Source organism: Rhipicephalus microplus, chromosome 2 (genome assembly GCF_043290135.1).
Source record: "Rhipicephalus microplus isolate Deutch F79 chromosome 2, USDA_Rmic, whole genome shotgun sequence".
Lineage (NCBI taxonomy): Eukaryota > Metazoa > Arthropoda > Arachnida > Ixodida > Ixodidae > Rhipicephalus > Rhipicephalus microplus.
This window is the reverse complement of record NC_134701.1, coordinates 94,865,152-94,892,591: the sequence shown is the minus strand read 5'-3', so window position 1 is coordinate 94,892,591 and position 27,440 is coordinate 94,865,152. Positions and strand designations below refer to the sequence as shown.

General features: G+C 46.7%; 1 protein-coding gene across 2 annotated transcripts in view; it reads right to left on the bottom strand.

The window, feature by feature from the left end:
• LOC119170787 (L-lactate oxidase-like) overlaps positions 1-27,003 on the bottom strand; it is a 59,755-nt gene extending 32,752 nt beyond the window's left edge. The window contains exon 1 of one of the 2 annotated variants that reach the window (XM_037422043.2): positions 26,818-27,003. The gene's annotated coding sequence lies outside the window, so the exon portion shown is untranslated. The remainder of the gene's footprint in view (positions 1-26,817) is intronic. The other variant, XM_075886670.1, reaches the window with a different exon arrangement.
• Positions 27,004-27,440: the final 437 nt, after the last annotated feature.

Below are 27,440 nucleotides of genomic sequence, written 5' to 3'. Positions count from 1 at the left end.
ACATTGACAGCATGTCGGCGATCGTCTTGTTAAGCCGCTCGGTGAGGCCGTTGGTCTGTGGGTGGTACGCTGTCGTCCGGCGGTGGTTTGTTTGGCTGTATGCCAAGATCGCTTGAGTTAAGTCGGCAGTGAATGCCGTTCCTCTGTCGGTGATAAGGACCTCCGGGGCGCCGTGACGTAGGACGATATTTTCGACGAAGAACTTAGCTACCTCGGATGCACTGCCTTTTGGCAGGGCTTTTGTCTCGGCGTAGCGGGTGAGGTAGTCGGTAGCTACCACGATCCACTTGTTTCCGAAAGCCGACGTCGGGAACGGCCCCAGTAGGTCCATACCAATCTGCTGGAAAGGTCGGCAAGGTGGATCAATTGGCTGCAGAAGTCCCGCTGGCCTTGTCGGCGGTGTCTTGCGTCGCTGACAGTCCCGGCATGTCCTCACATAACGAGTGACGTCGGTGGTAAGACGCGGCCAGTAGTACCTTTCTTGTATCCTCGCGAGCGTGCGAGAAACACCGAGGTGCCCTGCCGTCGGATCGTCGTGCAGGGCCTGCAGGAGTTCTGGTCGCAGAGCTGAAGGCACCACAAGGAGATACTTAGCCCGAAGCGGTGAAAAGTTTTTCTTTTGTAGAAGACCGTTTCGTAGAAAAAACGACGCAAGTGCGCGCTTGAATGCCTTCGGGACTTCGGCGGTCCTGCCTTCGAGGTATTCTATTAGGGCCTTAAGTTCCGGGTCGGCCCGCTGTCGTTCAGCGAAGTCGTCGGTAGTAATCGTTCCCAAGAAGTAGTCGTCATCTGGGTCGTCGGGTAGCGGTTGGTCGACAGGCGCACGAGAGAGACAGTCGGCGTCGGGGTGTTTTTTGCCGGACTTGTAAATGACAGTGATGTCATATTCTTGAAGTCTCAGGCTCCATCGTGCGAGGCGACCTGAAGGGTCCTTCAAAGTGGCTAGCCAACACAAGGCGTGGTGGTCGCTCACAACTTTGAAGGGCCTGCCGTAGAGGTATGGGCGAAATTTCGACGTAGCCCAGATGATGGCGAGGCACTCCTTTTCTGTTGTGGAATAATTTGCTTCTGCTTTGGATAGCGATCGGCTGGCGTAACTAATAACCCTTTCAAGTCCGTCAGCCCTCTGCACAAGAACGGCGCCAAGACCTACGCTGCTTGCGTCAGTATGTATTTCTGTCTCGGCGAATTCGTCGAAATGGGCAAGTAACGGAGGCGTCTGGAGGCGATGTTTAAGCTCCTGGAAAGCGTGTTCCTGTGGCGTTTCCCACTTGAACTCCACGTCGGCCTTGGTAAGGTTAGTGAGAGGATCGGCGATGTGGGCGAAGTTTTTCACGAACCGCCTATAATAGGCGCACAGGCCCAGAAATCGGCGCACGGCTTTCTTGTCAGTGGGCGGCGGGAATTCGGCGATGGCGGCTGTTTTCCGTGGATCAGGACGAACTCCAGACTTGCTGATAACGTGCCCCAGAAACAACAGCTCTTCATACGCAAATCTGCACTCTTCTGGCTTCAGTGTGAGTCCGGAAGTCTTGATGGCTTGAAGTACAGCTTCAAGGCGCCGAAGATGCTCGTCGAAACTCGAGGAAAACACGATGACGTCGTCCAAGTACGCAAGGCAAGTCTGCCACTTCAATCCTGCCAGTACTGTATCCATAACGCGTTGAAAAGTTGCAGGCGCTGAGCAAAGGCCGAAGGGCATCACCTTAAACTCGAAGAGGCCGTCCGGTGTTATAAACGCCGTCTTCTCTCGGTCTCTTTCGTCAACTTCGATTTGCCAATTGCCAGTCTTGAGGTCCATTGACGAAAAGTACTTGGCGTTATGGAGCCGATCAAGTGCGTCGTCTATTCGTGGGAGAGGATACACGTCCTTTCTTGTGATTTTGTTCAGGCGGCGATAATCGACGCAGAAACGTAGGGTCCCATCCCACGATGGTCATGCATCAACCCAGGGAACCACCAATTTTCCATGGGTCATCGTTCGAAGACCCGGAGTCCTGGCTAGAAACATACGACCGTGTGGCCGCCCTCAACCACTGGGACCATGACGCAAAGCTGCGTCGTGTGTTCTTCTATTTAGAAGACACCACAAGGACCTGGCTCGAAAATCGGGAGTCCACGCTCCGAACGTGGGATGTTTTCTGCGGCGCATTCCCGCAAACGTTCGCGAGCGTCGCTCGAAAAGAGAGGGCCGCTGCTTTATTAGAGACCCGGGTTCAGCTACCAAATGAAAATGTCGCCATTTTCACAGAAGAAATGACCCGACTATTCCGTCACGCGGAGCCAGACATGCCTGAGGAGAAAAAAGTTCGTTTCCTCATGCGAGGGGTCAAACAGGAGCTCTTCGCGGGGCTGATGAGAAACCCACCGAAAACCGTCCAAGAATTTGTAGCCGAAGCGACCACTATTGAAAAGACCCTGGACATGCGCACCAGACAGTATAATCGTCGCCTGACTGCAGACTGCGCTGCTGCCCAGCACCTCCACCAAATGTCACGGGGTCGTGACGTGGCCGAACACAGGAGACTTCTTGTTGGGATTTAACTGTTTATTTGGGCGAACCTGTGCCCGGTAAACAGAAAGTCCAATTACAGCAGCAGTCTTGCACAGATAGCAGTCTCAGACTGATAGCGGCAAACGGAGCGTCGGCCTTTGATCAACAACTGACAAGCGGCGAAGCGCGTCGGCATTTATACTCCCGCCGTCGAATGTTCTAGCGCTATCGCTGGCGGCGGCGTAGGTGGTGGTGAAAACATTTAATAACCATTAAATGGTTACAGAGAGGTGATTGGGTTGGGGCCTTATTGGCCTCCTACCCTCACAGCACTAGGTGGAACCCCTATTCCGGGGCTCCATTGGCAAGCAACGCCGCCCGCGCACGTTGAACCAGAGCCTCTTGGGCCTTCAGGTCTTGACAGCCGAGCAGGGCCGCCTCCCAGTCCTCTTTCGTGGGATTGGGGTTGGGGGGGATAGATGGATTAGACTGGCACGCCCAGACGATGTGAAAGGTGTCAGCCACCTCACCACAGAACTGGCACGTGCCATCAAAGGATGAATTGAAATGTTTTAGCACCGCCGGGCACAGTACCGTATTGGTAAACAGTTTTAAAAGGAGGCGCTCGTCGGCGCGATGCAGTCCCTTACAAGGGTCTGGATAGCGCCGGTGCTCCTCCTTGTAGTAATTGGTAATATCTTTGAATGAAAGGGCCGAATTGTCTGATTGCGAGTAGGCTTCCAAAGACAGGGAGATAGCCCGGGAAGAGAGTGCGCGGGCGGCCTGATCGGCCTGTTCGTTACCCCTGAGTCCTTGGTGACCGGGTGCCCAAACCAGATTTCGCGGAGTTGGATTAACGTATCGGCAGCTAGGTTCCAGTATGCGCTGAGCAAGCGGTGAAGCCCACCCTAGCTGATAGTTCCGACAGGCCCCTCGTGAGTCGGTGATGATATGTTTAGAAGAGGGATAGGTGAGAGCCAGAGCGATGGCAACCTCCTCCGCGTGTGTTGCGCTGTAGGCTTTGAAAGTGAGCCCGTTTACGGTGTTTGCGTTGTGTATGACTGCGGCGGTATACCACCCCCCATGGTGCGGGCCGGCAACGTCCACGTAGCACACGTGTTCCTCTTGACCAAAGTGTCGCTGCAACGCTTCCGCGCGCGCCTGGCGGCGACCACTGTGGTTTTCTTTGGACATGTTGCGGGGAAGGGGTCGGACCCGGAGGGCGCGTCTCCAAGGTTCTGGCACTCTCACCCTTTCCTCAATATAGTAATCGTGTTTGATGTGTATTCGGTCCAAGAGGCGGCGACCGGAATGGGTCTGTGCAAGGCACGTGTATTGGTTAACGAGGTGGGCTTCTCGAAGTTCCCGGTAGGTATTCACCACGCCTAGGGCCAGAAGTCTCTGGTTGGACGTGGTGATAGGGAGGTCGAGAGCCCGCTTGATAACTTTACGGTGGATGACCTCGAGTTGATCATCCTCGTGTTTGCGTAGGTGCAAGTAGGGAGTCGAGTAGAGTATTCTACTCGTTACGAAAGCATGGGCAAGCCGCATTGCATCCCTGCTTCGTAATCCGCCCCGCTTGTTGGAGACCCGGCGGACCATACGGCCCACCTGGTCTCCCACCGTGCGAAGTTTGGCTATTGTGGTGTCGGCCTTGCGTTGGTGGTGTATGAAGAGGCCAAGGACGCGGATCTCCTTGGCCTCACGGATCGGTCCCGAGGGAAGACTGATATGGAGCTGAGTTGTGTCCTGAGGGGAGGGACGTACGTGCACAAATTCTGACTTAGCCGGGGCACACTGGAGTCCGCAGTAGGTTGCGTAGTCGTCGACTACAGTCGCTGCTGCTTGCAGGCATGACTCCATGTGACCCAGGTTACCTTGCGTGGCCCAGATCGTGATATCATCCGCGTAAAGAGCGTGATGTATCCCTGGTAAAGAAGCCAATTTGGGGGGAAGATGAAGCATGGCTATATTAAATAGGAGGGGAGAGAGGACGTACGTTCCAGAACAATCTGTACCATTCGCACAGTGGGCGTGATCTTATCGAAATGATCTACTACAGTCCGGAACCCTCTCGAAAACTGCAGGCGCGGTTTGCGCTGAGAATCGTGTGGTGTTTTGGGATGATAACAAAAACTTGGGAAATGGAACGTGGCAATACTGGGCTGCCACCCAGTGGACTCGGGTTTGAGCCCCACTGTGTCATTGGTACTAAGTATTTCTTTCTTTCTAATTTAGCGCGATGTGATTACGGACACCGGCGGCAGCGGCGGTGGCGGCGGACAACTGCGCGTGACCCGAGTTGTGATCTCATAGCAGCTTTTGCTGTAAAATGTGACGCTATCTTCCACAGCCCACAAGGGGTTACGACGTGGTGTCGCAAGAACGATGTTAGCGTAAAAAAGAGGACAGAGGCTACCGCTCAGTTCTAGTTAGGTATTTACCAAAAATATGACAGCTACACTGAAGGCGAAAGTCCCAATGGCTAACCACAACTAAAACCTTTACAGTGCATATAGTCGAATGTAAACATTAGACGGAAATCTGTCCTCTTGGGTAAAGGTGAACTGAGAAAAACTATTTAAACTTCAACCAAAGTAAATACGTGAAACAACGTAGGAACCTGACGTTCCGGAAACGACTTCATTCCTTCTTTAGTGGGAACTGTGATGAGGTTGCAGCGGTGTCTTGAAGGCACTCGCACGTCGGTTAATGACCCTGCGTTTTCCCACGGCACGTAGTCCGTGTGCATGCACTGAGAGATTTGTTCTAAGGGAAAGATTGACATTTTGGGCTGTTCACTGTATATTCCACGATTCGAGTAGTAGCCTTCTCCTCCACTTAGTCTCCCTTTCCAGGATGGTCCTTCCGTTGAAATTTATCTCGTGGTCAAACGTATCTCAATGTTAGGCGGCAGCGCTGCACTCTTTGTTCAGCTTCCAAGCGTCGTTGACGCGTTGTTTGAGTCTTTCTGGCAGGTTTTTGTCTCAGCAATATACGAAGAAGTGTACTCGGCACACGAGATTCTGTAAATGATGCCGGCAGTCTTGTCAATTGGCTGGTCTTTGGGATGGGGGAGGAGGTGGTCCAGCGTGCGTGAAGGCACGCGCGCAATGCGCACCCGTTCTATTTTGAAGATCCGGGCCAACGGCTCACTCGTTCCTCTGACGTATGGGACCGGTACGCGTTTCGGAGGGTGGCCAAGTGATGCTGGCTGATGTTTGCGTAGCCTCTTTTGCTCTGCGCGGTTTCTCATGGATTGAATAAATTTTCCGTGTATCCGTTTTTTTAATGTCCGCCATTAAGCTAGCCCCATCTTTCCTACACTCCATTTCACTGGACCTTATCGTCTTGGCTCTCGAGTAACGTGGGAACAACCGAAGCCTTGTCGCTGGCGGGATGAGCAGAATCACATCGAAGGTAACGGCAGCCATGTGTCGGCTTCTCGTGGATGGAGTCTAAACCATTGCCCCTTCTTGCCACCTGGACATTGAGAAAGGGCAGACTGTGGCCGCATTCACACTCTTTCGGGAATTGTATGGCTGGGGGGCACGAAATTTAAGGGACGCTAACGAGAGAAAATTTCTCTTAGATTGATAAAGTGCGCTCTGAGAACTCAAACATCATAAGTGTCACTGTCATAAGTTCATTATTAGCAGAGAAAATCAAGGTTGAAGGTTCACTTTTAAATTTCGCTCCGAAGCCTCTGCACGTGACGTAAGAAATTCCACGATGTATTTTTATGTATTTTTGCAATATTGGCTCGATGAAATTGTCTGAAACTCCACATGCTAAGTCCTTGAGACTTATACCGATGCCAATGTACTTCAATTTTATCGGTTAGAAGGTACGTAGGACTCAGTAGACGCCTTCAAGACGTATGACGTCACAGTGTCCGGTGCGGGAATCTCAAGGTGGCGTCTCCACCCTCAGTTCCTTTCGCACGCTTTGTTGCTTACCAAGTGTTGGGTCGCGGTAAGGGTGATGTCTTCGGGATTGTGAAATTGTACTTCTACTAATAAGCGATAAGGCTTTTTTGCTTTTTAGTGTCTCTTTATTCAGTAATGACGGACGTTAGTCATCGGGATGAAGAACTGTGACTGAGCAGCAACGTTAATGCATTGAAGCAGTGCTATAGCTGTCAAACACCAATACACATTGTGTAAGCTCTTTCATATCAATGTACAGTAATCATCACACCACTTCTGTACGGGCATCAGTGGCACCTGTTCGACCTGCGAGGTTCTGACCGACATCTACCACGACGTCACTGCGTGCCTCACCAACCCTCTTCCTTTTTCATCTCCTTTACCCACCCCTACTAGAGAGGCTTGGGAGGAGTACCTGCTCGCCTGCTCGACCTTGGATGCTAAAGGCACGGCGCCGTGCTCCCGACCGGGCTGCACAAACTAGGTGTCTTTCTCCTCTTCTAACCACTACCACCTCTGGAAGTAAGCGCTCGTATTCATTCATTGTTGATGATTTCCCTCTGTTGCATTGCGATACGCCAAATTAGCAAAACTGGAAAACCAATTATCCCAAGGTCTGCTAAGTAGAAACAAGAATGGGCCATTCCCTTTTTATTTAGTCATAAACACGTGCTCCATGCTGTGTTAGGCGTGCGTGTTAGCAAGGATGCCAAGAATGGCTCCTTTGCACCAATTTGGCTACTTTTCAGGCTGATAAGGGGGGTAAACAACCTTGGCTTCTTGGCTCCCTTGATTTTACCTTAACTGCTCGTATCTGTACCTGATGTTGTCACAGTCGCAGACGTTAAAAGGTGCGATGCCAAAGCAGGGCAAGCAAGGTGTTTAACCTAGCATTTCTACTGCGCGGGTACTCGAGCAAAACTGTTGCATGAAACATCAATTTTTGATTGATTGATATGTGAGGTTTAACGTCCCGTAACCACCATATAATTATGAGAGACGCCGTTGTGGGGGGCTCCGGAAATTGCAACCGCCTGGGGTTCTTTAACGTGCGCCCAAATCTGAGCACACGGGCCTATACATTTCCGCCTCCATAAATGCAGCCGCCGCAGCCGGAATTCGATCCCGTGGCCTGCGGGCCAGCAGCCGAGTACCTTAGCCACTAGACCACCACGGCGGGGCGAAACATCAATTTTTAGACGATCGATATTGCTGAACGGGAATTTAGACTGTGATTGCATATGAATATCACAATCGAAAGTGCTCTATATATCTGGGGCGCAGGGGACCCATTTTCAACATAAGTCGCATACGCAACGAACTTCTCGTGTCATTTCCAACAATTGGGTACTGATTACCATACAGGAATATGAACTTTTCACCATTCGACACCAAGACCTGTTTCGAAAATGACTATCATTTATGCTTCCAACCTCACTACTGCGATTTCAAGCACGTGTACTGATGCGTATGTAACGGCACTCAGATATAGAAATTCTTGTTTGGGCATGGAAATAGACAAATTATCATTCAATAAAGTCAAAGACTTCGTACATCAAAGATTTCGCTAGACTAAACAGTGGTGTGTATCTCGGCAGTTAGAAATTACAATCCCCAGATTACGCTGCAGAGTTCTGCACCTGGATTATTACCTACATAAAGCTGGACTCACAGCATCTCCGTTATGTCTCTATTGCAAGGATATAGAAACAATCGATCATTTATTCTTATTCTGTCACCGATGTGCTTATCAAAGAAAAATATACCTTTTCGACCCGTTTGAGAACCTAGGTTTAAAAATAAACGTGGCAGTAATTTTATCCTTTGGAGGGATAAAACAGTATCAAAAACGTACATAACGGTATCAAAAAGATTATGTTGTTGGTTTATTGTTATAAACATTTTCGGCTCCAAGACTATGTGACCGCTAGCTCGTGTAGCATTCTCATACATTTTCACGTTTTTTAAACTGAAATTCTATTGAAGGATTATAAATGCAAAACTAACTATAAGATCCTGCCACCCGGTTCTTGGCTGATCCCCCTTTGTGGGCGAATGCCAGAAAAACAAGAGGTTCATCATCATCATCATCATTATCATCATCATCACTATCATCATCATCATCATCATCATATCGGAGTCATGTGCTGAGTACTACCAGGTTTCAACCATTATAACAATGCCAATAGAGAACACGACAAGCAATCGTTTAAGTATATCGGACTTGTTCACTATAGTTCGTGCTTTAAGAAACATCAACGACAATGAACACACTCTTGCACTTTGTCAAGTACGTTTACTGTTGCATTTCCTGGCACCTTTAAAACTAGGTCTATCAAACAGTGCCTTCGAATTTTCAGCTTTATTCCAAACATATGGCGGATCATTTACATTCAGTTTTTGAAAGACATGAGTGACCTTATCACCCCATTCCCTTTCAGCACAGAATCCACCCCCGAGCTTTCAATGCAAAGCGCCAAGAGGTGCCTAGAAGTCTTCAAAAATATATGTGACTGCTTTCGGCGTCAAAGTTTTGCACAACAGCCTCGTTCCCACTGAAGTCAAAGAATCGCAAAATAAAGAGAAGAACTGGGCTGTCTGTTTTCTTGCCGCTACGGTGAACACACTAGACCTAACGATTGTACACCGAGCATGTCTTAAATTATATCTGTAGCATCGGCCTCACGCACATTCACCACAGTTTAATTAACTACATTTCGGAGGCCATAAGTAACAGCATTTTACGGTAGCTTTGATTTTCTATATCTCGTCTAGTTTGGCAGTCCTTGTTTCGCCATGTTTACAGTCAGTGCTCACTTTCTGTTCACAGTGTTCTATTGAATGGGAAGCATTTCTCGAAAGACTGCAGATAATTTCAGCATTTCTGTCTACGTATCTACATCTAGCTGCCTAAGTATGGGTGCTCTCGTGATTACCTCATGAACTCGGGGTAGACCAATGAGTGAGAATTTATTAGAAGGCAGAGAAGTCGGCCTGAGCTAGTTCGCTCTAGCCTGCTACTCTACACTGGGGATAAGGGAAAGGGGAAGGAAAGAGGGATGAAGGGTGATGATGGGGACAAGAAGAGGAGGTGCGTATGTACAGTAACCAGTTAGCATAGTACCCTACAGTCTAGTTTCTAGTCCAGTGCTCTTTATAAAGTCTAGAACAGCCTTTGTAGCAGCTTTTGACACTGTTTGGTCGTTCATTGCTGACAATATGTCGCTTTCACTTAATGGTGTTCGTCCAATGCTTGCCAACGTTGCAGTTAGCATTTTTCTTTGCGCCACGTATAATGCACAGTCACAAAATATGTGAGCTATCGTTTCGCGCACTTGGCAGCGTTCACAATTCGGGCTGTCCGCACGGCCGATTAGGTGGGTGTAGTGGCGAGTGAAGGCGACGCCCAGGCGAATCCGGTGCAGTATATTAGCATTACTGCATATTAGCAGCATATTAGTATATTAGTCTTCGGCTGATTTTATCTGGAAGACGAAAAGTCATACCGGGGTCTGTTTCCCGCAGGCGCTTGTTCCGGTGATCTGGTAGCGACCAGTAAGTGGCAGCGCATTCGCGCATGAGTGATCTCAACAATGTGTTGACGTCACCTCGCGAGTAGGGTACTTTGACGTACATAGGAGCGTTGTATATTGCCGCTCTTGCTTCGTTATCGGCTATTTCGTTGCCAACCAGGCCACAGTGTCCAGGAATTCATTGTAGTGTAATCAAGTGACCGCTCCTGTGTGTTTGGTCAAATGCTTGGACGATTCCTAACATTAACTCGTAAAAATGGCCTCTTCTTGAGCAAGAATGGATAGCTTGAAGCGCTGATTTTGAATCAGACAGAATCGTCCATTTACGTGGTGCTTGGTCGTTCACAAGTTTTATGGCTTCTTGTATAGCAACAAGTTCTGCTGCTGTCAAAGATGACCTATGATCTAATTTGTACTGTCGGGAAATACCGAGTTGAGGGATCACGAAGGCTGCAGCTGAGGCAGATGGAGTTACGGATCCATCGGTGTAAATGTGCACAGAGTCGCTGTATCGGTCATCTAAATGTGCCGAGGTGAGTTGCTTGAGAGCAATATAATAAACATGCGACTTATACGAAATTCCACGTATGTGAAGGCACACCAGCAGTTTAGTCAATGTCCATGGAGGCACTTCAGGGATTACGGCAGGTGCAAAGCCTGAAGGGATATGCGTATCGAGGCATCGTGAATAGGTACAGCCTGGTCGGTCCACTTGTAGCGAAGACAACGGGTGCTGTGCATGTCTGCATATGGGTATCTGGAGCAACGCGACCACAACTGCGAGCAAGGCTACAACAAGGCACATTAATAACATCTAAGTACTTACGTCGTCATGGCCTAGAACTTTCAATAGCAAAATGTGCTGCATTGGCATTTACGAAGAAATCAATGTCGTGGTACCCAATCTTCGCTCACGGAGCTGTGATTCCCATGGTCAAGCACCACCGCTATTTAGGGGTCGTCATTGATCGCAGCCTGTCCTGGTCAAAGCATGTGACTGTGCTGCGAAACAAACTAATCAGTTTTGTGTATGTTCTTCGTGTTATAGCAGAACTGAGATGGGGCCCTTCGGAGAAAAGTCTTCTGCAGTTATACAAAGCATTGTTTGTGGGCTATATAAGGTACAGCTCACCTGTGCTTTCCAGCATGCGGGCAACGTGCCTTCGTACTTTAGAGAGCCTTCAGGCACGAGCAGTGAGAATATGCCTTGGCCTGCCACGGTGCACATCTACCTCTGGCACTATAGAGGAGTCACGCACCTACCCTATACAGGTTTACACGTCCTGTGAGCCTCTTCGAGCGCACCTTCGTCTGCTGACCCGGGGTAGACCAAAATTAGTACGGGAGGATAAGATGGTCTGAGCCCTGCCGCAGTGCATGATCTAGTGGCTAAGGTACTTGGCTGCTGACCCGCAGTTCGCCGGATCTAATCCCGCTTGAGGCGGCTGTGATTTGGATGGATGCGAAAATGCTGTAGGCCCGTGTGCTCAGATTTGGGTGCACGGTAAAGAACCCCAAGTGATTGAAATTCCCAGAGCCCTTCACTAAGGCGTCTCTAATAACCACATCGTAGTTTTAGGACGTTAAACTTTACATATCAATCAATAAGACGGTTTGAGGAATATGCCTGGCTGGTCATGCCATGAATATTGTGAGAACCCCGTTGCGTACGCTGTGAAACCCTTTCCTCCAGAAAGTGTGTCTTTAACACCTTCTATCTCCCCAGGAACCGTGAGAACACACATACGTAATTTGAATGCGAAAGCGCTAGGGAAAATCCTGCTGTTGGATTGAAAAACACAATGGAATGAGTGGGACGCCTGCCAGGATTACATAGCAGAAATAATTTTTCGAAAAGCTAAAGTAGGACCGGATATACAGTGATCGCACTATTTGTCTTAGCCTTTCCCCTCACCTCGCTTCATTCCGCAACAGAGAGCAGCACCGTTCACGGCACCCTGCCCAGTGCATCACGTAACCTGACTTCAAGGCTGCGTCGTTTCTTTCCCGCTTTACATGGCGGGGCTCATGGCTGCTGCTGGCAACTCCTAATTCCGGTCAGCTGCTTCTCGCTGCACTGTACGCGCGGTAGCTGTGCAGTGTGGCGCGCTGTATTTACTGGCGAGCTTTAGTTTACTGCGTACGTAGCCTCCGTAACAATATTGCGTACGCAAGAACGCTAGGCTACGCATAGTGCACTTGAGCAGAAATTCTTCGCACGTGCGAGGGACCGCTCGCTTTGCTGTTGGCAAGCCAGAGTTTCTATTTTTATATTGCAATAGCAATTATAAGAAAAGTCTCGGCTGGTTTTTACCGTTGTCAAAGCTGCCGTCATTCACCGTATATGGATACGTATCTATACACAGGAAGAAAACTCAAGAAAGAAAGAAAAGCCGCCCGCGATCGGCACTCTGCTCGTCATGATGCTCCAACGCGCGCTTATCTCCCACGGGTACTTTGTCCATCCTACCGTGAGGAAAATCGTGTGACTTGGCCTTTCACCGGAATGATTGCATTAGTTGCCTGGACCACAAAGGTCAACTTCGCTCGCTGGGCAAGCCCCGTTTGCGAAAAGAGCACGCTTTTCAAACACGGCGAAGTAACAACTCGGACACTCGTTAGTTCGCAATCATACCTGTACCTGTGATTACTTTTCGTACGTCGTTCTTGTTTAAACAGCGCCTTAATCGCCGAGTTGCAGATGTTGTTAGTTAGCTCTCGTCATGTGTGTGTTTTTTCGTGCGTCATTTGTACGTGAGAAGCGCGCTGCACGTTTCGATCTGCTAGCCGTTATCACCGTTACACTTCAAGCTGCTGCTATCGCATTGATTGTTTCGCTCTTGCGACGAAACTGTGAGTTTTTGTTTAAAAAAATGGCTGCCTGTGGCGCTGTAAACTGCTAAATCTGACAAGGAAGGTAGTTAAGCAAGAGATTTTATGAGAATGCATCCCAAAATCATTGCAAGCTTCACTCGTTTTACTAAGAAATGAGCAATGAGGTGTAATTGGTAATCGACTACATTTTCGTGAAGTTCCCTACAAAATAAACTAAACGGCCAGGCTGAGCGTAATCCTCTGCTGTCACCATATGTTTGCAATATACCTGGCTACATTTTAGGCTTTCTGTGTCCAATTCTGCGGAGGTGGAGCCCCTGTGCTCTGTGCAGCGTAGCATAAACCGTATCAATGTCGCATAAATCGGCGGATACGTTCCCTTCTCCTCACGGACGAAGGTGCCACAATGCACGCTCTTATTGCGGGCTACTCTAATGTGAAATCCAGTGGCGCTGTCCCAGGGCCATACACACTTATTTGACCAATGTGATGCGGGGTACTGAGAGGATGGCACACTTGCTGACGCACGCTCGGCGCTGACACGTGGAACACCCGTTTTGGGTGGAAAAAGGGATAACAAATTGCTTAAAAATTGTGTTCATGTTCAGATCGTATTTCTGACTACGACACAAGCACTGTTACAAAAAATGGGAAAAAAAGTAATAAAGTGAATACCGATGTTCGAACTCACCCCGCCGGCTCACAGCGCAACGTGAAGCTTACACACTACCACTATGCTACACCTTGAAGATGGTGTGTGGTGTTTTTACTTTGTACCTGATCCCAGTGGCCTGTCTTTTCATGACTCTCTATAGGTCCATATTTCTGTATACCAGTGCTCGCGGCAAGCTAACAGATTATAGTTCATTCGTATGTTGCCCCGGATCAAAACGTCCATCCGGCACGTTTTATCAAAAAGCATGTTAACGAAGCCACAGATGTCAGCTGTATTCAACTTCAGAGCGAACTTCTATGTTCGCACGCTGGATGCGATGAGCTTAGCAGACGACAGTTGGCCTCTACCGGAAGTGAGTCACCTTTTTGAAAACTCGCAACGGAGATTTTCCATATTTCAGTCTATTTATTTAACTAAAACAGCTGTTATACACAGGGTAAACGGGAGCAAGCGCATCTGATCCAAACACCGCTCTCGATTTATGTCGGCTATTGATTAATGATCTCTTGGGACGTCGTACGACAAAAAAAAAGTGACTTCCGGTAAAAGACCCCCGCTCACCGATGAGGCTAAAAACTGGCCTCTGTTTGAAAAGAGGATATGGTGGTACAGAAAACTTCATTCCTTTCTTCAACAGGCTAGATATCCGTTCAGGTAGCTCCCCGTTGCCTGGCAAATGAAATTCGGCTGGACCAGCAGATACTCTCCTGGGTTTCTTCGGCAAAAAGTTTAGTGTGCTACGCCACTAAAACTCCGTTGTCTGGGCGATTACTCGGTGATAACTTTTAAATGCGAAGCATTTCTTAGCGAACTTCGGCGACTTTGAGCGTATCTATCTATCTATCTATCTATCTATCTATCTATCTATCTATCTATCTATCTATCTATCCGCTTATGTTTGGGTGCTCTTGTGATCATCCCCTTAAAGGTCAACTCCGGCGATTTTCAGAGATTCATGTATCTCAATGAAAATGACTGGGTAGGTTGCTTTGTACATTTCCGTCATTTATGCCAAACTACAGGCTTGAGAGATGCACTAATTCTCTGCTAATGAATTATAAAATTGCCTCAAAAACCTCATTTCGCTTGCCAGAATTACTGGCAACACTGTCTGTGTGGTGTCATATTTGGCATGTAAACGGAAGTGACGCAGCCAATGGCATCGCTACTTTGGCCGCTACAGCGTTTATTGTGCTAGCCAAAAGGCTACAATAGTGGTGTTTGGCACGTTTATAACACGGGAAAGTTTTCTTCCTTCCTTTTTAGTGTTTGGCCAGCGCTTCTCCGGTCTGGCTTTCCCATTTTTATTACTGCGCGCCGGCGGAACCAGTATACAACCTCCAGTTCTTACCAAATAGTACGTCATACGCAGACAGTGCGCCCAGTTGGGTTTCGGTTCCGGTATCGCACCTTTTTGGTTATTATATTTTTTTTAAAATTTCCTGACTATTCCAGCTATTGGGCTTGTGACAAAAGTATCTGTGGAACATAGAAACACTATTACCTTGACATGGTCGAAAAATCACTGGAGTTGGCCTTTAACTTGACGAGAACCAGAATTATCATGGGAAGGTAAGGAGATTTGACGAATATGACACACTGATCAAGACATAAATATGTCACAATACCGTCGCGTACCTTGTCAAACACTTCCTGCCAAACAGTGGCACATACCCACGGGTGGGTATGCTTCGCTTTTATGTGGCTATGTGCCGTTGGTATGCGGGTATGTGCCACAGGTGATAGACACTAGGTATGTGGCCAGGAACGACGAAAACGCACATGGACAATATTAACGCGTTAGCGTTAAGCAATACCCGACATCTGTAGCGTCGTCCCAACGAAGGCCTAGAATAAATGGCAATGTTAAGAAAAACCTTACATAAGGAGCGTTGACCCCCAGGCGAATTTAAATAATAAATTTCATAATGCCAGCTGGAATCGAACCCAAGCATTCTGCGTGGCAGTCAAGCATTCTACCACAGAGCTACGCCATGTCTCGGAACTACGTTTCAAAAAGACACTAATCTTTGTGAAACATAAATAGTGGTTGCAATGCTGGCTACCCAATTTTATGAACATTACATAGGTCCTCCTTTGATAGAGCCGTCACGTCCGGTTGTCGTCAATTGTGGTTCGGCGCCATGCGCTGAAGTTGATTTCGAATGCGAAGCATTTCTTAGCGAACTTCGGAGACTTTGAGCGTATCTATCTATCTATCTATCTATCTATCTATCTATCTATCTATCTATCTATCTATCTATCTATCTATCTATCTATCTATCTATCTATCTATCCGCTTACGTTTGGGTTCTCTCATGGTGACCCTTCAACTTGGCGTGAATCAAAATTAGCATGGGAGGGTAAGATGGTTTGACGAATATGACGCGCTTGGTCATTACACGAATAATGTCACAATTCCGTCGCGTACGTCGTCAAACACTTTCCGCCAGACAGTGGCGCATATCCACCGGCGGGTATGTGCCGCTGGTATGCGGGTATGTGACACAAGTAATTGACACTTAGTATCTACCCAGGAACGACGAAAACAAACATTGGCAATTTAAACACGCGTGCTTCAATGAGATATCCGATATCGCTAGCATCGACCCGACGAATGCAGAGAATGACAGGGTCCCAGCTAGAGTCAAACCCAAGCATTCTGCGTGGCAATGAAGCATTTTACCACAGAGCTACGTCACGTCTCAGAACTATAGCCGTCACGTCAGGTTAACGCCAATTGTGGTTAGCTGTCATGCGCTGAAATTCATTATGTAGCAGTGTCTGTGGCCAGCATCCTCGCGAGCATCAGCGCTTCGTATCAGATATCAGCTTCTGGTGTTCCTATTACGCATGTTCCAGTTGGCATCGTAGCGCAATTGCAAACAACCGGTTGTATACACCTCTGCAGATATTCAACATATGTTTGTGCGTGCAACATTTGTACATGTATTTAGCGTCATTTCATGACGTGTCGCTAAATAAAAATATTGCTACATGGTCACCTTCCCTCTGCATGCTTCGCATAACGTCGATTCCCAGATACGTGATCTGCCGAATATTTTTTAACTTGTGATCAGCGTACCACCTCGTGTCCATCTGGAAGCACTTTGCTCGTAGACAGTCTCGCAGAAATGTGATTTGCCTCCAAACTTCAGATTTCCAGATCCTGCATACCCTCTTCCAATGACCCATTGAATGCTTGACAGGTCCAAACAAGGCCAGCACTTCAAGCGGCACTATTCCATTGTTGATGTAGAAAGCCAAATATTTTGCGTGACACGTAGCAGAGGCGATATGTGCGACTAGTAGACGCGGCTCCGTGTTTGAAAGATGGTAACACAACTGAATTTCGAGTTCTAGGTGGTCTATAGAGCCGCTTTAACGAACAGCCCTTTTTTGTGGCGTATTCGGTTCGTCACTTCGGTTCTCCGGCTCGGAATCGCGAAATGTCAAGACAGCTTTCAATCAGAGCGCGAGAGGCAACGTACCAACCGAATAAATAAGCGATTTCGGAGCAGTTCGCCTGTAGCGCCGCCGTGAAGCCAGCGCGGGAGGCTGCCGGGCAAACAATCGTGCGCCGCATCGACAAATGGCGCCGATCAGTTCAGTGAACATCTCCAACATGTCTGGACGCAGCGACAGGCTTCTGAGCTCAGCCCATAAATATGGCGATCTTCATCGTCCAAGCTCTTATCTTCAAGTGAAGTCACGTGGCCGTCTACGAGCTGATATCTTCAAGGCAAATCACGAGGCTGTTTGCGAGCTGCTGTAACGACGGCATTGACATTTACTCCGCCTCTACTAGCCGGTTTCTTATTGATATGATGCATTTATGACTTCGTAGATGTGTACTCGCCGCAAGCACGCTCAAAAACGCCACCGCACGCGCACGAAGTAATCCGCATCCTATGATGTCCCCTTCCGACATGTGCACTCGCGCTGTTGGCGCTGTTCTGCTGGTTCAAACACCAGCCGGGTGATTTGACGGCGTGTGTCATCAGATCGCGTCACGTTCTCACTTCCTATTCATCTTGGTCTGGATCTATCTGACTCGGAGGCTGACGCTCCGAAAGCACCAACCGAAGGTAGTCCGAGCGCTCGAATTCTACCGACCAATGCCCAGCCACTTTTTAAAACGCTCCGGAGTGCTCGTAAATGCCCAACCGAATACGCTATTAACAACCTGTATTACAATGAAGTGGTTACTTGTGACACCTGTGACAGTGCCGCCAAGTTCACTAACGTGAGCTTCTGGTCACTGGGCGCTTTTATAGATTTCCTCTGACGCCACTGCCATCGTTGGTCCACCGAATCGCTTATGCGCTTAGCTGTCGCTGTTTCGCTTGTCACTTCGCCTTCATCTGCGTTCATTTTCGTGGTCGAAGTAAGTCTTAACCCGGGGACGTTTTGCCTGCTGACCCGAGGTATAAGCGGTGCCGCCAAGTGCTGTTGCTAATTAGGTTGATTAGTGAGCGACCGCACAGAGCCATCGTCTATTCTACCCAGTCCCAGGAGAACTGGAGGCCTCCTGTCCTGCTGGGAATACGATTAGTGGAGGCCGGTACATTTGTTCAAAATCTTGTTGTTAAATTGATTAGGTTGCTGCTGAAGAATGCACTAGACCACACCTTGAAGCGCTGCGAGCTCTGCTGCTGTCGACATCGTGGTGTGAGATAACTCATGCTGTGTCTCATGAGTTTGGGCGTAGCATTTACAAATGCGTATTCTTGTCTCCTTGGAATGGCAAGCAGTTCGGCATGCAACATTTGTGCCTGTGAGGAGACACTTGAGCACATTCTATGCTTCTGCCCAGCATACCAGTCTGAACGACGTGTTATGGAAACCAAGCTCCATCAGCTGGATTAACGATCACTTGCAGGAAAAAAGATCTTGTGACCTACCCCGAGAGCAGTCAACCGGACCAAGCTTGGCTAACCCCACTGCCCTTTCTCTCGCTCTCTCTTGTTAAATCAGTATTTCAGGTAAATTCGTTGTTTTGCCTAGAAGTTTAGTGACACAAAATGCGGCTATGGCTGCTCTAGCTCCAACATGATCGCGCTGCCAGCAGGCGCCAGAGCACGCAGGCCACGCGCTCCCATGTTCCTTTTCAAAAAAATCGGCACTGTACATGGGCAAGTGTGAAATAAAAGCCGCATTTGAAGAATATTACAAAAGCTTCAGGAAAATTTGAAGACGTTGCAGCCACTTTATTGCCTGTGTGCCCCACTTACAAGAAGATGACCGATTTACTGTTGATGGGCAATAACCAAGGAAGAAATTAGGTTTGCAAGAACTGCGTAGCAGAAAAACGAAACTAATAGCCCAGATGGCCTTAGTTGAGAATCTTACATAGCATGTCAGGAACTTCTGATACCTTTCCTCGAGCAGCTTGAGGAATGAACGCGGGGAATTTTTTTTCTTTCTATCAGTGTCATGCAAAATTAATCCAAATAGGCTCTGACCCCGAACCATTAAGGAGAATAAAACTATATATGCCCTTATCGTCATGTAACGTTGAACACAAAATATTTGCCAAATTGCTGACAAATCACCCACTGGTGGTGATCACTAAAGTGTAGGTAACCAGCAGTGTAAAATTCGAGGTCGCTCTATACAAATATCCATATAGCACGGTCCGTCCTTGAGTCTATTGATGGTATTATGAACCAAGTAACAAATAGATTTCCTACCAAGATAGATTTCACTAAAGCATTTGATAAGGTAAGACATGCTTTACTTTTCAGGCTCAAGACACCTGCAGTCTGGTGATGTGCTGTACAATGGTATTTCACTCGGTTATAAAAAGTGCACAACAAGGCTAAGCTCCACCACGATGTTCTAGTGGCTAAGGTACTCGGCTGCTTATCCACAGGTCACCGGATTGAATCCTGACTGCAGCGGCTGCATTTTCGATGGAGGTGAAAATGTGCATGTATGTGTGCTCAGAGTTGAATGCACGTTAAAGAACCGCCGATGATCAAAATTTCCGCAGCCCTCCACAACGGCGTCTCTCATAATCATACAGTAGTTTTGTAACGTTAAACCTCAAATATCAATCAAATCAACAAAAAGGCTCATTGTAAATCGCGCACTTTCCAAAATAAGAGAGCTGAATTCATCTGTACGTGTGGGATGTCTGCTCTCGCCTTTGCTCTCTGTAATATATTTGTAACCATCATGTTTAAGTGTTGTTATAAATTTTAACATAAGAGGATACCGATGTGATGCTGAGGAAGTTAAAGTTGTAGCTTAAGCGACTTACGATGCCTTCTTTGGTCGCTGGTGCTGTCGCATACATTTAATAAAAGCAGATCATTCTGGCTAAGCGTGTGGGCCTAAGATCTCTCGGTCTTCTCAAGCATCTATTCAAATGTGATTTCTATCCGTAATCTTGGTGTGCCTCACTATAACTATCATAACAGCGGCCTACATGTACCTCTGCGATAACTACGATCCACCGAGAGGTGGCAACATGGCACGGACAAGACCTTTCCATTTTTGCGAGAGCGAAAGCAATGGGATGAACAGCCATAGCTGGCTACCGCTGACTGGTATTTAGTAAAAGGGCAGCTATTGTAATTTTTAATAATGCCTTCAACCCGTTGTCAGATTAAATGACTTACGCAACTGCCACTGCCCATCGGGAAGGAGCTTCGTACCAGTGCTGGCTGTCTTGCATGCGTAATCATTGATTGATTGATGTGTGGGGTTTAACGTCCCAAAACCACCATATGATTATGAGAGACGCCCTAGTGGAGGTCTCTGGAAATTTCGACCACCTGGGGTTTTTTAACGTGCACCCAAATCTGAGCACATGGGCCAACAACATTTCCGCCTGCATTGGAAATCTAGCCGCCGAGGCCGGGATTCGATCCCGCGACCTGCGGATCAGTAGCCGAGTGCCTTAGCCACTAGACCACCGCGGCGGAGCGTGCGTAATCATTCAAAGCACAACTAAAATTTGTCGCGGGATATCTCTTAGCACAGACATGCTAGAAGAATTGTTCCAACCAAGTGAAACTGTGTAGAAACGCAACTGCCTGAAACTTTTCAGTACAAATGTGCACGCTTGCTGCAGTCACTGAAAAGGTAATCATTGAATCTTAGTTGATTGGGTTACTGACAGCCAGCAGCCAGAGTTATATCCTCACTTTCTGTCTCCCTGGAATATAAATTGGCTGCAAATGTGGTATATATATATATATATATATATATATATATTACTAGCTTTTTGATTTATACTTGTTCAACGAGCCATAATTACCTTAAGAATATTTGTCTTACTATTTGATTGAAGTCCTACGCTACGTTACCTTCGGCACCTAATACGATTGCACACTGTGGTAAACAAACAGGGAAGTTAAAAATATTTATCCTAAAGCATTCGTGCCCACCCGCACCAGTTCCCCAAACGTAGGACAATACCTAGAAGCACGTTCGAGCTGAACGCGTTGCCTGGACTTATCGTTGTGTGCGAGACTGGGTTTCAAGAGTCATTTTGTGGGTATTCATCAACTCTTCTACTTCCCGGTTATATGTGAGGCCCACGGGACGGCTCTAAGCTATCCCATAGTAGAGTACCAAGTGCTCGTACTCTTAATTGTTACCTACTCTGTCTAATCTCCCTCCCCCCCCCCCCCTCAGAGTCATCATAGTCTAGGAATTCAAGCTGACGCTTTGTGGTGATGCGAACACGATATTGCTTTAGTACGAAATTTTTTTTTCCTTTCGCAGCTTTCTAGAACTACAAATATTTCGCTTCTTACCTTTCCTGCTTTGTTTTACGTTATTAGGCTAACCGTTAATTTAATTACTAATACGTAAAGCTGACTCCCGTCTGAGGGCCACTGTCTTCTCCTATGTCTATTTAGCAAAGCGTTTTTTTTTTATTTCGCGTTTAATTTTCACGCACTCCAACCGCCTGCGACATATACACTCAGCATAAAAATCACATGGAAGTAGACGATTAGTCGGAAAACAGGTGCGCGCAACTATTCAGTTTAGTAGCAACGTCACAGTAGGAGTGCTACCACTCGAAATCATCAAAACTTCAACATTGCGTACACTTTGAAACCTACAATGTCAATATCAAGCGTAACAGGAAGAAGTTGGGAAAGATCAAACGCGTGAGAAGGAGTGTCCTTAAGGCACTGATCCGGCATAAGCTCGCAAGGTCAGAAGTTCGAAACCACACAGGGTGTTTTTTTTTTTAATAGGAACAGTAGATTTTGAGACAAAATTAGAAAAAAAAGGTGGAGCGAGCTACGAGCTAGGTAAAGTTGGGAGCTGATAGGTGGACAGGTGGTTTTCTACATTGCTAATAAATTGAAACAGACGAGATAGCGCAGCTTCCAAGCAGGCCATGACGAAATTCGGTTCAAATAGAGATGTCGAACCATTCCCAACTGTATATCTACTTAAAATGCGTGAGGAAAGAATCATTAAAAAGAAGAAAAAAGTGGTCTGAGGTGCGGCCTCACTGGCGACCATCTGCCGGTAATGCACTCCCTCACCAGAGCAGGATTGGCCACCCTTGTGCAGTACCTTGCCATAACCTCCGGTGAACACAGCAATTAACCCTTGGCCCTCAGTCTTCAGGAGCTGCGAAGCACCTGTTCAAGGCGGTGGTCAGACCTGTGACGCACCGGAGGGTGCTAAGAATTTTTCAGTACGGACAGGCCGCCATTGGAATCTGAACATGGCTACCTTCAACACTAGAACGCTATCTAGTGAGGCTAGCCTAGCTGTGCTATTCGAGAAATTAGTGGGTGTTAAATGGGATGTAATAGGGCTCAGCGAAGTTAGGAGGACACGGGAGGCTTATACAGTGCTGAAGAAAGGACACGTCCTATGCTACAGTGAATTAGTTGACAGAAAAGAACTCCGATCGGGGTTTCTCATACACAATAATATCGCTAGCAACATAGCAGAATATTATAGCAGCAGTGAGAGGGTTGCAAGTATCATAATTATGTTTAACAAAAGGTACACGATGAAGGTGGTACAGGCCTACACACCTACGCTAAACCATAATGATAATTTGGTTGAACACTTTTATGAAGACGTAGAGTCAGCCATTAATAAAGTAAAGGCACAGTATATTATTCTTAGGGGCTACTTTAATGCCAAAGTAGGCAGGAAAGAAGCCGGAGACCATTCAGTGGGGGAATATGGCATCGGCTTTAGAAATTCCAGAGGGGAGTTCGCAGAACGTAATAATTTACGGATTATGAATACCTTCTTCAGAAAACGGGCTAACCGTAAATGTACGTGGCGAAGCCCTAATGGCGAAACTAAATATGAAATTAACTTCATTCTGTGTGCACACTCAGACATTGTACAGGATGTAGAAGTAGTTGGCAAGATTATATTCAGTGACTATAGAATGATAAGAACTCGTATTCAAAAAGCGAAGACAAAAGCTGAATATGCAAGAAGCCAATTAATGAACTGGTGGTGAGAGGAAAAATACAGGAATTCAGCGTTTTGCTCCAGAATCGAATAAGGGCACTAAATGAGATAACCGACGTTAGCGTTGACACGATGAACAATTTTCTTACTAGTATCATCAAAGAGTGCGCAGTTGAAGTTGGAGGTTCAGTCACTAGACAGGAAACAGGCAAACTATCTCAGGAGACGAAAAATCTTGATAAGAGATGACAAACAATAAATTCCTCAAATGCAAGCACCAAATTAGAGGTAGTGGAGCTTTCGAAGTTAATCAATAGGCGTAAGGTAGCCGACGTCAAGAGGTATAACGTGGAGAGTATTGAGCAGGCTGTAAAAAGCGGGAGAAGCCCAATAGCTGCGAAGGCAGGCTTGTGCATAGGCAAAAATCGGATGTATGCATTGAGAAACAAAGAAGGCAAGGTCATAACCAATATGGATAGGATAGTCACGATGGCGGAGGAGCTCTACAGAAAGCTGTACAGAAGTCAAAAGAACCAGGATGGTATTGTGAGAAACTATAATAGTCCAAGAGAATTCGAAATACTACCAGTAACGACAGGGGAAGCAAGAAAAATTTTAGAAGGAATGGAAAGAGGCAATGCCGCTGGTGAGAATAAAGTAACAACAGACCTCCTCAAAGATGGCGGAGAAATTGGGTTTTAAAAATTAGCCATCTTATATACAAAGTGTCCCTTGACGGTAAGGATACCAGAATCTTGTAAGAATGCCAACATCATCTTAATTCATAAGAAAGGAGACGTCAAGGACTTAAAAAATTACATGCCGATCTAGCCTATTCTCCGTTCTCTACAAACTATTTACAAAAGTAATAGCTAATAGAATAAAAAAATATTGGAGTTCCATCTGCCAAAGAATCAAGCAGGATTTTCCTCTGGCTACTCTGCAATAGACCATATTTACACTATCAATCAGATAATAGAGAAATGCACTGAACACAACCAACACCTATGCATATATGTATAGATGTTGGTTGTGTTCAGCACATTTCTCTTAATCTATGAAAGCTATAGCTTTCATAGATTACGAGAAGACGTTTGGCTCAGTCAAGACATCAGCAGATTCCGTAGGCACTACGGAAGATTCCGTAGGCACTACGGAATCAGGACATCGAAGAATCCTACATAAACATACTGGAAGAAATCTACGGAGGATCCACAGTCACCATAGTTCCCCATGAAGAAAGCGAAATAATTCTAATAAAGAAGGGTGTAAGGAAGCTAGGGAGACACAATCTCTTCAATGCTATTCACCGCATATTTACAAGAGGTATTCAGGATCATAGACTGGGAAGAGTTGGGGATAAGAGTTAATGGAGAGTGCCTTAGTAACCTGTGATTCGCTGATAACATTGCATTGATGAGTAACTCAGGGGGTGAATTGCAGTTCATGGTTATTGAACTGGACATGGAAAGCAGAAAAGAAGGTCTGAAAATTAATATGCACAAAACTAAAGTAATGTGCAACAATTCTGGCAGAAAACAGCACTCTGTGATACGTGGAGAGACGCTGGAAGTTGTGAAGAAATATGTCTACTTAGGACAGGTAATAACCGTGAAGCGGAACCACGAGATTGAAGTAACGAGAAGGATGAGAAAGGGGTGGAGGCCACTTTGCCAGCACTCTCAAATCATGATTGGTAGATTGCCACTATCCCTCAAGAGGAAAGTATACAGGGTGCCCCACATAACCTGAGCCAAGAATTTAAAGACGAAAGACACTTCAGTGGTGAATTGAACCAAACGCGTACTACTCGCTTGTAGGTACTCAGGCTATTTTCATTTCATTCATAGTAACTTTCATTTACCTATTTTTTCAAGTATGGGATGGAATCCAAAATATGAACACTTGAGATGTGGAGCACTTTCAGAAACCACCGACAAAATTGTTTCCTGTACAATACGTCTTGCGCTGTTATTTTTTCGGCGTTGTAAAAAAAAGCCTATAGCAGCACTATAGCAGTGCGATCGCGGTTCGTAACACGGCTTCTTTTCACGTTTCGCGGAATTCCTTTACAACGTGAAAAAATTAACAGCACGAGACGTATCGTACAGGAAACAATTTTGTCAGTGGTTTCTGAAAGTGCTCTACATCTCAGTGTTCATATTTTGGGTTTCCAGCCCATAAAAAAATAGGTAATTAAGAATTCTTAAATAATTAGAATGAAGAGAAAAGGAAAAATAGCCTGAGTACCTACAGGCTAGTGCGAGTAGTATGCGTTTGGTTCCATTCGCCTCCTAAGGGCCTTTCACATTCAAATTCTTGGCTCAGTTATGTGGGACACCCTGTAGAACAGCTGCATCCTGCCAGTATACTTACCTTCGGAGCAGAAAACTGAAGGCTTAAAAAGAGGGTTCATCTTGAATTGAGGACGACGCCGCGAGCGATGGAAAGGAAAATGATAGGTGTAAACATAAGAGACAAGAAAAGAGCAGAGTGGGTCAGGGATATCATATTTGAAATCAAGAAAAATTGGCAGATCCCACGTACGGTAGGAATCGATGGTATGCGAAGCACGAATGAGAAATGTTGATATGACACTTTAAAATCAGTACAACGTTACGAGGTGGAGGTAGGTAATGTCGTACATGACTTCCGTGTCATGATTATCATGTTTGGATATATTGTTTACCTTCGTCGTCTATTCACGTCCCGTGACAGCAAATTTGGTATATGTGGAGCTAGCGAAACGGCCGCGAGTAGGCTATGAGCGTGGTATGTTGTCATGTTCTTACATGCTCTTACATGACACGCGTGTCAGGATTATCATGTTTGCACCAGTCATATCCTTCGTCATCCATTGACGTCACGTAACACCAAATTTGGTATATGTGGAGCTAGCAAAACGGCCACAAGCACATCATGAAACGCCCAATATACTCCAATGTAGCGTTTACGCGCGCGCACGCTGGGCACGGCGATGCTACGTTAGCAAAACGCGAGATAGATAGATAGATAGATAGATAGATAGATAGATAGATAGATAGATAGATAGATAGATAGATAGATAGATAGATAGATAGATAGATAGATAGATAGATAGATAGATAGATAGATAGATAGATAGATAGACAGATAGACAGACAGACAGACAGACAGACAGACAGACAGATAGATAGATAGATAGATAGATAGATAGATAGATAGATAGATAGATAGATAGATAGATAGATAGATAGATAGATAGATAGATAGATAGATAGATAGATAGATAGATAGATAGATAGATAGATAGATAGATAGACAGACAGACAGACAGACAGACAGACAGATAGATAGATAGATAGATAGATAGATAGATAGATAGATAGATAGATAGATAGATAGATAGATAGATAGATAGATAGATAGATAGATAGATAGATAGATAGATAGATAGATAGATAGATAGATAGATAGATAGATAGATAGATAGATAGATAGATAGATATCGAGGGAAGCTTTGTAGGTGTCCCACCATCGCTTAGTCAACAGCTTCGACTGACTAGTAATACACACTTTGTTTTCACACTTGCCTAAGCTCCCGTGTCATGTTTTTTGACGCTGTGATTGTATCCTCGACCGCTGTAGTTGCGCTCTTTAAAAGACAGAGTGAACAACTGTGGTTTTCTAAAGGAGTCCCAACGCCCGCATTTATAGAAGCAACGCAAAAACAATGAATACGCAGCTGCAGATGGAGAGCGCCTTGCTACGTGTTTTGAAAGAATAAAAAAGCCATACATCTCGACCCTCTCCCTCACAGACGTCACCGGAGCGCCGTTCGCAGCGCCAGCCGGCACGAAGCCAGCTGCATAGCGCTGAGGGCAGAGGCCTGATAGCGGACGGAGGCATTGCGTAAATGGCAGGACATTTTGTGGCGACAAAGCAGACAACACTCACTCTTCGTGGCGTCTTTGGTGGGTTACCTGCTTGCAATCACAGGGTTCCGCCCTTCTGCAATGTAGCCGACGAAAGAAGCAACAGGCTCACGCAGCTACCTGGCACAAAATGCTTGTGCGCAACGCAATTATCAGAGGGAGGCGAGGCCCTGGTGTTTCCGGCTCGGCAGCGTCGCTGCATCGGCGCCGCGGTCGCCCCCGGCGAAGGAAAGTGATACGCTTGAGCTGCCAGCGTGCGGTCGATTTGACGAACGCGTGAGCCACGCGCAGAAAGTAAAGGGACGAGGCGTACGTCGTGTCCTAGCAGGACGCCTCATTTGATGTTTGTTATAAATGAAATGGCGTATCTAATTCTCTCCTGTGCTCTCTGTCCTCTGCACTCAAACTACATGGTGAGTGCAGTACTGATATGAAAAAATGGCAGCATATCCACGGAGTGATTGATGGAGAGTGGGGCGAAACATCCGTCTGTCCATTCGTTCTTGCTTCCGTCCGTCCATGCGTGCGTCTGTGTGGCCGTTCGTGCGTCCATCCACCCATCCGTGCATGCATCTGTCCGTGCGTCCGCACGTCCATCTGTACGTCCGTCCCAGTGCTCGTCCATGCATCCACCCCTGCGTCCGT